The sequence below is a fragment of the Camellia sinensis genome, chromosome 11 (assembly GCF_055761805.1).
Source record: "Camellia sinensis isolate YWXY chromosome 11, ASM5576180v1, whole genome shotgun sequence".
In the NCBI taxonomy this organism is placed as follows: Eukaryota; Viridiplantae; Streptophyta; class Magnoliopsida; order Ericales; family Theaceae; genus Camellia; species Camellia sinensis.
Window position 1 is genome coordinate 129,404,173 of NC_138971.1, and position 12,827 is coordinate 129,416,999.

Consider the following 12,827-nt stretch of genomic DNA (forward strand, 5'->3'; position numbering starts at 1 on the left):
GTGTTTAATCAATGATCTCGGTTTAACTTCAACTTGTAAATTGTCCACAAATTTCAACAAGTGTTAAACAATAATTTCAGTTTAACTTCAACTTGTAAATTGTCCATAAATTTCAACAAGTGTTAAACAATGATTTCGGTTTAACTTCGACTTGTAAATTGTCCACAAACAAGTGTTAAACAATGATTTCGGTTTAACTTGAACTTGTAAATTGTCTGCAAATTTCAACAAGTGTTAAACAATGATTCGATTTAACTTGAACTTGTAAATTGTCCGCAAATTTCGACAAGTGTTAAACAATGATTTCGGTTTAACTTCAACTTGTAAATTGTCCACAAATTTCGACAAGTGTTAAACAATGATTTCGGTTTAACTTCAACTTGTAAATTGTCCACAAATTTCAACAAGTGTTAAACGTATTCTTCTTCTCTCTGCCCCCTAATATGAACCTGAGTTACACTTGGGTTCTTATTATGCATGTATTCTAGAGACCATGTCAAGTATCTTGAAAAGAAAACCAAGCTGAATCTTTATTTATTTGCGTCGGCAAATGACAAAAAAACAAAGGAATTCTAATGATAGAAAAATTTCAAATTGCAAGTGTTCCAAGGTCTTGGCAGTTCTTTGCCCTTATTATCTTCAAGTCAATATGCCCCATTGCCAAGCACCGAGATGATTCTATAGGGTCCTTCCCAATTTGGGCCAAGCCTGCCCTCTCTAGGATCTTTCTTGTTGCCGACGACTTTTCTCATGACCAGGTCGCCGACATGGAACTCCCTTGGGTTAACCCTCTTGTTATAAGTTCTAGCAAGCTGCTGCTGGTACGCTGCGAGCTGAATCGCAACTTTCTCCCTTCGTTCCTCTAGAAGATCCAGATCTTGGGCTAAGAGTACATCATTAGTTCCGTTCTCTACTCCCTGTGTTCTGATTCATGGGATGCCGATCTGTAACGGAATGATTGCTTCTGTGCCATAAGCCATGGCGAAGGGGGATTCTCCTGTTGATCTTCTCGACGTAGTTCGATATGCCCAAAGTACATTGGGCAATTCGTTTACCCACTTTCCCTTTGCTGCCTGTAGCCTCTTCTTTATCCTATCCAGAATTACTTTGTTGGATGCTTCTGCTTGTCCATTGCTTTGTGAAAAGCTCGGGGTTGAAAAGTAGTTCTTGATCTTGAACTTTGCACAAAAGTTCTTGATTAGCTTACTGTCAAATTGAGTTCCATTTTCTGCAACAATTGCTCTTGGAATTCTAAACCTGGTGATATTGTTCTTCCGAATGAAGTTCTTCATGTCCACATCTAGGATCTTGGCAAGAGGTTCAGCTTCTATCCATTTAGTGAAGTAATCTGTTGCTACCAGCAAGTACTTCCTTTGTCCAGTTGCTTAGGGCAGTTGCCTGACGAGATCCGTGCCCCATTGGGCAAATGGCCAAGGACTGGATACAGGGTTCAGGTCTGCTGCTGGCTGGTGTATCAGAGGTGCAAACCTTTGGCATTGTTCACACTTCTTTACATAGGCTTCAACATCCTTCTGCATATAAGGACACCAATACCCCTGGGTAATGGCCCTATAGGCGAGTGATCTGCCTCCAGCGTGGTTTCCACAAATTCCTTCATGAATTTCATATAAAAAATCTTCAACTTGTAAAGGATGTACGCACCTTAAAAGGGGTCCAGTGAAGGACCTTCTGTAAAGATGCCCCTCTGCTATCAGATTGAATCTTGCCGACTTCAATATGATCTTGTGTGCCTCTTTGTGATCATCTGGCAGCTTCCCTTCTTTTAGGAATGCAACAATTGCGTCCATCCAACTTGGTCCCATGTCCACGCATATTGCTTCATGCTCTGTGGACAGTGGCTCGACGCTCGGGCCCGACAAATAGTCTATCATTATTGTCCTTGTTTTTCCAGGTTGTACTGCACTAGCTAGGTAGGCCAACGCATCGGTGTGGCTGTTATCATCTCGGCTAACCTGAAGTAGTCAGCAGTTCTGAAACAAGGCTGCCAGCTTGATGACCTCCTTTACGTAGGCCGACATCAGCTCATCTCTGGCAGCAAACTCGCCCGTTGTCTAGTTGACAATAAGCTGGGAGTCGCAGAAGACTCTTATCTCGTCTGCCTCTACTGCTACTGCCAGCTTCAGTCCTGCAATTAATGCTTCATATTCTGCTTCGTTGTTTAAGGCTTTGAACCCCAAACGAATGGACTGTTCCACTATCTGTCCATCTGGAGATATCAGCACTACTCCTGCCCCCGCTCCCTGTCGATTTGAACTCCCATCAACAAACAGTCGAAAGGAGTCGCCGATGTAAATGCTGCAGGGTCTGAGTTTTTTTTCTTTTCTTTGTTCTTTTGCCTTTGGCTGAGCTTCTCCTTGCTCGTTTGGACATCGTTCATCCTGGCTTAACGGAGCGCGATGTTCGATAGATTCTGGCGTGAACTCAGCCACGAAGTCGGCCAGAACCTGGCCTTTGATTGCTGTCCTTGACCTATACTCCAAGTCATACTGGCCTAGGGTGACTGCCCACCTGGCTATTCTTCCTGTCAGGTCTCCTTGTTGCAGTAAGGACTTCAAGGGGTGTTCTGTTAGCACCACAATTTTATGGGCCTGGAAGTAATGGTTCAACTTCTTTGAAGCCATTACTAAAGCTAGTGCCAATTTCTCTAAGGGTAGATACCTCGTTTCTGCGTCGGCTAGGGTTTTGCTTACATAGTAAACAGCCCTTTGCTCCCCTTTTTCTTCTCGGATTAGTACTGCACTTATCGCATGTTCTGAAATGGCTAAGTACAGAAACAGCTCCTCCCTAGGTTCTGGATTTGAAAGGACTGAAGTTGTGGTCAAGTACTTCTTCAGGTCGGCCAAAGCGGTTTCGCGTTCTTCGGTCCACAGGAAGTCTGTGGCTTTCTTCACCAAGTTGAAAAAAGGTCTGCACTTATCTGAGCTTCTGCTGATGAATCTATTCAGGGCTGCGGCCCTTCCAGTTAGCATCTACACCTGTTTTGCCGACGTCGGGCTCTTCAACTCTAGGATGGCCTTGATTTGATCTGGGCTGGCCTCGATGCCCTTTCTGGTTACCAGGTATCCTAAAAACTTACCAGATCCAACTCCAAATGCACATTTCGATGCATTGAATCTGAGCCGATATGTTTTAAGGATCTGAAAGATTGCTTTTAAATCAGCGAGATGACCCTTAGGCTCCTTGGTCTTAACGATCATGTTGTCGATGTAGACTTCTACTATTCGGCCAATCAGTTGTTTGAACATTTTGGTTACCAATCTTTGGTAAGTTGCTCCTGCATTTTTCAACCCGAAAGGCATCACTCTGTAACAGTACAGGCCTTTTGAGGTGATGAACGCAGTCTTCTCTTCGTTTGGGGGGTACATAGCTATCTGATGGTACCCCCTGTAGGCATCCAGGAAGCTCATCCTTCCATGCCCTGAAGTGGCGTCTACCAGCTGGTCAATCTTGGGTAGAGGAAAACCGTCTTTGGGACAGGCTTTGTTTAAACTGGTAAAGTCTACACAGACCCTCCACTTTCCGTTCTTCTTTTTCACCACTACTGTGTTGGATAGCCACGTCAGGTAGTGAACTTCTCTAATGGCCCTGGCATCCAGAAGTATATCTACTTCTTCCTCTACTGCTTCGACGTGCATCAACGTCGGTCTTCTGGCTCGTTGAATTACAGGTTTGACCGACCTGTCAACATTTAGTTTGTGGCAAGTGACCTCAGGGTCAATGCCAGGCATTTCGTAAGGTGTCCAAGCAAACACCTTAATATTTGCTCTCAAAAAAGCTTCCAACTCTTTTTCCTCTTCTTCGGTTAAGCCCGAGCCGAGAATAAAAAAGCGTTCTTCATCCTCATCCTAGACGAGGATTTTTTTCAGTGCCTCTTCGCTCTTCTCGGCTGGCTCCTTGCCGACGTCTTCTAGGACTTCCATGTCCTCATCTTCAATTTCTACCTTTTCTGGCTCTCGTATGCTGCAGGTAGATTTCATTGCTACCATGGAGCAATTCTTCGCCTGCAGCTGATTGCCCCTGACTTCCTCTATCCCATGCTCTGTTGGAAATCGCAATAGTTGATGCAATGTTAAGGAAACTGCCCCCATTGCATGCAACCATGGCCTTCCCAAGATGATGTTGTAAAGGGAGGGTGTGTCGATTACGGTGAACTCTGTTGTTACCTTCCTGGTGCCTGCCTGCACCTCCAAGCAGGTTGTTCCTAGTGGCCATGTCGGCGTTCCATTGAACCCGACCATTGGGCTATTGGATTGCTCCATATCGTCTAGGTGAAGGCCGAACTCCTTGTAACATCGAACGTACACGATGTCGCAAGAGCTGCCTTGGTCAATCAAGATGCGTTTTACTTGGCACTCCCTAACCTAGAGGGATACTACCAACGCATCATTATGCGGATGTTGTACCATCTCAAGGTCGGCTTCTGAAAATGACACTACTGGTCCTTGGCGCTCCTCTACCCAATGTCCCTTTTCCCCGACTTAGTAGACATGTTGCATGTGCTTCACTTTCTGGGTCTCCCCCCTAATTTTGTTCTCGTTGACCTTCGAGTGAATCACATTGACTACCTGAAATCCTTCTGCCTGAGGTTGTGGTACTGGGGGAGGCAGAGCTGCTGGCGCGTGAGGCAATCTTGCCTGTTCTTCCCTTGTCCTGGCTTCATCGATGAGGTCTCTCAGGTGACCTTGCCTTACCAATTCTTCCAAGTGGGTTTTCAGGGCTCTACAACCCTGAGTCGTGTGCCCATCTTTATTGTGGTAAGCACAATGTCTGCCAACGTTCCTTCTCATAAACTCTCCGGGTGCCTTCGCTGGTGTTCTGAAATAAGGTTGGTTCCGAATCCGGTCCAGGACTTTGGGAATCGGGATTCGGAACACAGTTGTTACTGCATGTGTGGCCCTCAGCTCTATTTCTTGTTTGCTCGATCCATTGTTTCCTCGGCCTCGCTTCGGCGAGCCGTTTCTTTTTTCTTGTTTTATCTCCTTAGTTCCCGACGTGTCTTCTTCGGCTCTAACATACTTCTCGATTCTCGTCATGAGCTCTTCCATACTTTTTGGTAATGTCTTTGCCAAAGACTTTTGTAGTGGACAGTTGTCTTTCAAGCCGTTCTTGAAGGATACGACCGCCACATCTTAATAACATCCGGGTATTCGATTGAATACCTCATAGTATCTTTTTGCATAGGCCCTAAGGCCTTCATCCTTGCTGATCTTCAGGGCCATCAGTGCGTCCAACCTTAATGGTTGCAGCTTGTTTGTCATGAACCTAGCCACAAACATCTCGGCCAGGCCTTCCCAAGTCTTCACGCTTCTCTTTGGTAATTTATGGAACCAATCTGATGCAATCTCCCTGAAAGATGAGGGGAACACTTTGCAGAGCAACTGCTCGTTCCCACTATACAATGCCATTGAGTTCAAATATAGTCTGACGTGGAAGTTGGGGTTTGACTTACCATCGTATATTTGAAACCTCGGCATACTGAATCTCTTCGGTGCCTCAAACCTGTCCAATTCCACCGAGAATAGTGTCCTCGGCTTATCTAGGGAGGTTACCTCGACCTCGGCATTCTGTTGCTTCCTCTTGAGGTAATCTCTTAAGTCCTCCTTCGTCCACCCAGGAGCTCGGCTAACTCCTACTTTCAGTCTTTTTGGTGCACTACTTTCAGCTTCGTGGTGAGTTCTTTTCGACCCTTCTCCATGAGTTGTGTCGAAGCACAGTGCCTGCCCCTGAACATGCCGATGTCCTTTGGGGTTTGCCTCCTTTGTGCGATGCGTCCTCCGTGATTCTTCTCTTCTCGACTCTCTCCGTCCGACTTCCCTAGAAGGTCAGTGAGAGTATCTTTCGCTCCCGTTGTGCTGAGGAGCTACAGGGATTGTTTTCTGCCCTCCCTTCTGGGCATTGGCCGCTGGAATCGATGTGTCCAGTAGCGGGAACGGTGGCTGCTTGACGTTATTTTGCATCATGAAATTGATGACCGATTGCAGGTCTGCCAATTTGTTTTCCATCTCTTTTACCTCTTCGTCCCTCCGTAGGCATCTATCGTTCCAAACCTGGAGGTCGTCCTCGTTGTAGTACCTACTTCGATCTGGTTTCTTTGGTGCGTCACTAGTCTGGCCGACGTCTTTCACTCCGTGGCTCTAGTCACGAGTTTCTGCGTTGCATTCGTCTCCTATGATATCAAGGTCAATAGGTCTCCCACTCCCAGCAGAAGTGTCGTCCCCAACCTTTTCCTTTTGTCCGTTACTGGCCATTTATTCTACTTTCTTTCCCACAAACGGCGCCAAATTGTGTGAGTGATTTTCCGATCACACTGCCCAACTCAGTATTCAGCTGAAGAATACTGGCAGAATAGATGAGGCTAACCTGTAACAGAAAGAAAAGATTCCGGCAGTGGTTCGTCCACCCGAGGGCACTCTGACGATCAAGTCAGTATATCTCTCAAAGATAATCAATAGTGCAAATCTCACTGTTCAGAATATAAGTTGCATACCTTAGACCCACGGGGGTGCCTCTCTTTTATAGCTAACTCAATCCTTGTCCCAACAGGAGCCTAGCTCTAATGGACTTAGGATTACTATAAATCTTGGACTCCTAGTAGAATTGGGATAAACTCCCTAAGAGTCTTATCCTTTCCCAACTGTAGTCTTCCCCTTTTCTAGGACTTTTGTACCTTATCCGCTTATCTCGGATTCCGATATCTTCGGAGATAACCTCGGCTTAACTGAGATAACCTCGGCGTCATGACCTGGACACGTGGCACCTCGACTGACACGTCGGCGTCACCTTGCCACGCGTTGGTACTCAAAAATATATCCCCACAATATGTTCTACCAAACAGGGCCGTTGTTCTCTGTGGAGTGCCACAACTAGCCTCAGCTGAGAGGATCACCATGAGAAATAAGTAACTCAAGAGGTGCTATGTTTTAATCCTTATTTTATCCTATTTTAGGTATATGCACGGGATAGTAATGTTTTCCGTACATTCTAGTGTGGCTGTAGGGACATAATCCACTTTGTTCATTTTCTTAAGATTTAAGTATTTTGAGAATCATATGTATGTTTGTTAAGGATGAATCATTGTTGTTTTTGTTGCCAACTCATTTTCAGCTACTTTGAAGCTGATCCCCTGTTCCATCTTGTTGGGAGCCATCTATGTAATTGACGCATAGTTCATAAATTTTTTCTTCTTGTCATTCACTTTCTTGCCTACGTTGGTTGTTGATTTATAATTTTTATTATCTTTGATGATGTTAATATATTTATTTGGAATCTTCTTTTCCATAGTCTCTATGAGATTAATTATAAATTTCCTCGACTCTCATCTATTTATTTGGAATCTTCTTAGAGGAAGTTGAACCCCCAACCTCTCCTGTACAAGCACCTAAGTGCTGCTTCCATGCCACTAGGCCACAAGGCAATGGGATTTGTCAATAATTTTCACTAGGCTTCTTTTTTTTTATTTTTAGTTTTATACTTAGTATTTTTTTAAAATTAAACTATGGTTTGTAAGTTAATTAACATATTGACATTTAATTTTAATTTATACCTTTACTTTTGGCATTAAATGTTAATTATAGGTTAAATCTTAACAAATTAAATCATTTAATTAATTTTTACATTACTCTAAATTAAAAATAAATATTTTTTTACAAGCGTACCAAGCCGTACCTATACCCCACTTTTTTTGAATTTTACTGTATCGACGTACCCGTATCGTACTAGTATCAGTCCACTTAGACAATAATAATATTAGCAACGCTATATTACTAATAATACTTATTAATATAGTAAAATACATCGTTATGAATTTTTGTCAAAAAATTTGCAAAATAATTTATGAAAATTTCTAAATTTGTTCTATTGCGCTATTGTTCCTTAGCGTCTAGCGTCTACCATCTTCCCAGAAGGCTACCATGCCATCTCACCAACAACTTTCCACAACAGCATAGACTAAAAATGATTTTAACACATGGTTGAACCCAAGTAATTGGGACCATGGGTTGCTGAGTTGAGTGTGATTTGAAGTTTGTAAGTTCTTTTCTTTGGTGTTTATCCCTATCTATGTATAGAAAAGAAGGAATAAAGCAAATCTGATATTCATGCCTACCAGGTATTTGACAAAATGCCTCAAACTATGGTGGTATTGATTAAAACATATCAGAATTGTTGTTTTGCAATTTAATAGACTGACAAAGGTATTAGTTAAAAAGTGGACTAGTATGGATGAAGTTTTTTGGTTTAGGCGTTTCTTAAAAATCAATTCTTGGGTTTGTAGCTTCTTTGTGTTAAGAGTTCTAAAAGGGCTTTGTGTTCACATATTGGGCTGCAAACCCATGGCTCATTCCAAAAGGTACTGATATTGGAAATTCACTTCATTCTTGGGTTGCTTTACATCTGTATATAGAAGTTAATATAACAATGCAAAAAATAATTCAACTTTTGTCAGCTTATGAATAAAAAATTGGGCAGTAGTCACTATTGGATGCTGACTTATCAAGACTCCATAATGGTCCATACTTGGAAGTTTTTAGTCTTGCGACAGAGACCATTTTCTACCTCATTTTTAATTGCTTACTCACAATGGGAGTAGAGAATACACAATCACATGGGTTGAGCCCCACTCCTATTGCGAGTAGGAGGTAAAAAATGCAGTAGAAAATGGTGTCTGTAAAAAATGAATTTTGTGTCTAATTTGTTGTCATTATCCTTGTCGTTCCACTCTAGCGCCAATTCCTAATTTATTAAGACTTGAATGCATATAGATTATGAATTATGCAGATACAATAGAGACACAACTAGTTCTTCGTATTGTTTCTGTTCTATTTTTTTAGACCCATATATGTCTGCTTAATCTTAGCAGGCGTACTTAGATTTGCAAAGTACATATTAGCTGACCTTAGTGAGTTGAATTCCTTTATGCAACAGTATGGTGTATCACCAAAAAGGTTTGGAGAGTACAAGGAACTATGTAGTTTCTTCAAGGTCTTAATAACTAGTGCAGATTCAGATAATAAGGTATTGACTACGGGCAATTTGTTATATTTTATCAATTATCAATCTATATGATATTTCAGTTAAAATTTTCTCTAAATGAATTATCAATTGATTGTTTATTTTTATCAATAAGTAAGTTTTACCCTCCAATGTTTTTTACACTCCAATGTTTTTTTTCTTCTCCCTATATATTTGAACATTCTAAATTTAGAACATTTATTTGTATCAGGTCTATGTCTCCACAGTCCATGCACACAATTATCCTGTTACTGCCTTCCAGTGGCATCCAGAGGTACTATCTTTGAAGTGTTTCTCATCATATTTGTATTGGGAATGTGAGATTCATGATTTTGTTTATTGGATGATGTCCTATGTTGTTCATTAGCCATTATTGTCATCACTATTTTTGATCTAGTTATGTTGACCTCCATGTGTTCTGGAAATGATGCCAACCTTTCCAGTCAATGTGAAGACTATGCTAATGGAGGGAGCTAATTAGCACACTTTTTAATTAGCTCCAATTGTTTACACTTGCTAATTGATGCATAGGAATGACACTTTTTATTGATGCATATCACCTCAAGCCCATAATGAGACAGATAATGATGGTATAGATCAGTTTTGTACTTTTAAATTTTTGATGCAATAATATTTGAAACGTTGTCCACTTGTTTATGTTTTTTTCAATCTTCCTTGCATGAGATATTCCAATTTGATTGAGAACAAAGTAGATAAGAGTTTAGGGGAAAGTATATTTATTTTGTTGTTCCTTAAGTATTGTTTGTACCTAAATTAAAATGAATTCCCTCCAAATTTGTGTTCAATGACACGTGGGAATAATATTTAATAACTTTCTCAATTATTTTTTTCTCTTTTCGTTTCCCTCCTACCAAACAAAGCATAACATTGTTGAGTATTGTTGTTGAAGGAAATTTCTGCCTGGAGATGGAACCGTTCTGGAGAAAAGATTCCTTGATAGATAAAAATGAAATTTGCCTGTGTTTAATTCTAGTAACTTGAAGAACCAATTTATGCTGTGAATGCACAACTGTCCAAAGTAAAAGAGAGATTTGTGTTGGGAATGCAAGTTACGATCACGAGTTTGTTGGTTTGGATAGTATATGTATTTGTTGGATTATACTATATTTATGGATTTTTATTTTGTTTGATATGTACGGTTAATAGTTAAGTTTTATATATGGTTGAAAATTGAATGGTACAAGTTGTGGAGAAATATTTTTATTGAAAGGTTAAGAATTGAATGAACGAATGAATAGATGAATAATTTTGTATATGCATAGGTTATAGATGGCGCAAAAAATATTACAGAATAAATTATAAAAACTAAATGAGGCCTTTTGGTGACTGAACAAATGTCACGGCTTGGCTTTTGGCTACTAAAATTTTAGTCACCAATTGTAAAAAAGAAACTTTTGGCTACTAAAATTTTAGTCGCCAATTCTCAAAATGTAAAATTTTTGGCTACCAAACAATTAGTCGCCAAACATACATGCTCAATTGGCTACTAAATAATTTAGTCGCTAAAAGTAAATATTTTTATTTTTTTATTTTTTTTACAAAAAATATATGGCGACTAAGGTTTTAGTCGCCAATAGGCGACTTTTGGCTACCAAAAAGTTTTAGTCGCCTATTGTCTCCCCAACAAACTATAGGCGAGCAAATGGGTGACCAAATATATTAGTCAGCAAAAGTGATTGGTGACTAAAAACAAGGCTTTTGACGACTAAAATTTTAGTTGCCAAAAGTAAAATTTCTTATAGTGAATGATGCTATTAAAATATTTACGCAAACTCTATCTCTCTTGTCTTTTATAATTATCACCCAATCATTTCTTTTACTCCTGAATCTTAAAAATAAATCTAGAAAATGAGTCTTTATGTCATTTTTTTTTTTTTTTTAATCTTATTAGGCTCATGAGACTTTAAAAAATTTCACATTTTAGTAGGAGTTTTAATTTGCCGATTAAAAAAGCTACTCTGCCAATTTTTTTTGTTTGGGATATCACAAAAATGTCCTTTTTTATTTTATATTTTTGTTTTTGGTCACTTTTTTTTAAAATTATGTTAAAATTTTTTACTTTTCCGATCCGTGTTATGTAGACAAATCTAAAAAGTGAAATTTTTTTGAAAAGTTTTAAAAAAAAATTGGAAAAGCCACTATTTTTTGCTTATTTTTGTCTTTTTTCAAATTTTTTGTGTTCATCTCGTCAAACTGAATTTTGAAGATTAAAACTTTTTATAAAAAATTAAAAAAAAATCGTTGAAGACAAAAATAAACTAAAAAAGCACTACCAAATAAGCAAACCCAAGTATAACCTAATAATTCTACCAAAGAAAAAGCTTCGAATGGAAAAGGACGATGGAAAAGGGCAAGACATGCAGGCGTGTGTACATACTACATGCATGAGAATGACCACTCATCATAAAATTCATAAGCTTAAGTCTCGTTTGATTTTCATTTTGGGACTAAAAAAAATATAAAAAGACAAAATATATTATATAAGTCAATAAAACAAATATTACATTCAAATTATAATCATTATAATTTTTCCCTCACAAAAGTCAGAAAAACTCAAAAATAAAAACCAAATGAGACTAAAAAAGTCTCAATACAAAAAAGTTGACTACTGTAACCAATGTCAAACGAAGCTTAAGAGAGATAAGATCATTAGAGTTCCCAAGCAATGTCCACTCTATATGTTTGATTCTCTCTATATGTATCTATATATGTATGTTATTTTTTATTTTCTTTTTTTGATCATTTATATATGTATGTTATGGATGAGGATTATTTCCAGCATTTTTTTATTGAGTCCTTATTCTATACTTGATTTAAAAGTCACAAAATATGACAATGATTAATAGTTAAATTGTAACATTTGAATCAAGTATTGAATGATGACTGAATGGAAAAAAAAATAATAATATTAAAAATAATCGAGATTCATATGTTATGTGTTTATATAAGTTGAGAGAATTACACCGGTAGTCCTTATAGTTTGACTTACGTGTCGTTTTGATCTCTATAATTTCAATTGATTCAATTTTAATCTTGAATTTATGATTTTGTCTCAATTTGATCTAATTAATTACTATTTATAGTGTTTTTTGATAGAAAACACATACATAAAATATACATGTGTTATTCTTATATAGGAAGAATTGTAAATTTGTTTAACTTGGCAAGTTAACCACAACCGAATCAGCGATTTTTTTTTTCAAAACTTATAATTGGTCATTATTAATTGGATTAAATTGACACAAAATCTAAAATTAAATGTCAAAATTAAACAACTTGAAATGATAAGAATCAAAATAATACAAAAAATTAAAATGCAGAGATTACGGATATAATTTGCGGAAGGACCACCACTTGGAAGATGTCCAATTCACTTTCTTCAAATCATTTTTCCAAGAGTCTCTCTTCAAATATGCTCTTTTAGATTCCAAAATGAACCGCATGCATTTTTGCAACCCAAGCAAGCATCCATCAAAAGAAAAAGCAATCTCCAACTCTAGTTTCTTTTTTGAAAAAATTCTCTCCTTCTTTATGTCTCTCTCCAATATTATTGTAGGTGAATGAATGAGTGTCTATTTTCCTTCCAAACAAACACTCAAGATTACCCAAGCACTGCATATTACTGTTATTTTTAGATATTGGACTAAGACAACTTGTCTTCGTTTGTGCACCAATCTTTTTCCTATATCTATTAGAGAAACAAACGTTCTAGCTATATGGTTTTTATGGGCATCCACTTATATGGTGCCACATAAGCAAAAATATAATCTATAACA

At 38.6% G+C, this 12,827-nt stretch overlaps 1 long non-coding RNA gene across 1 annotated transcript; it reads left to right on the forward strand.

The window, feature by feature from the left end:
* Positions 1 to 8,136: 8,136 nt before the first annotated feature.
* LOC114302790 (uncharacterized) lies at positions 8,137 to 10,183 on the forward strand. Its single transcript, XR_003643521.2, has 3 exons — positions 8,137 to 9,033; positions 9,242 to 9,304; positions 9,941 to 10,183. It is a non-coding gene; the product is annotated as an uncharacterized LOC114302790 (long non-coding RNA).
* Positions 10,184 to 12,827: the final 2,644 nt, after the last annotated feature.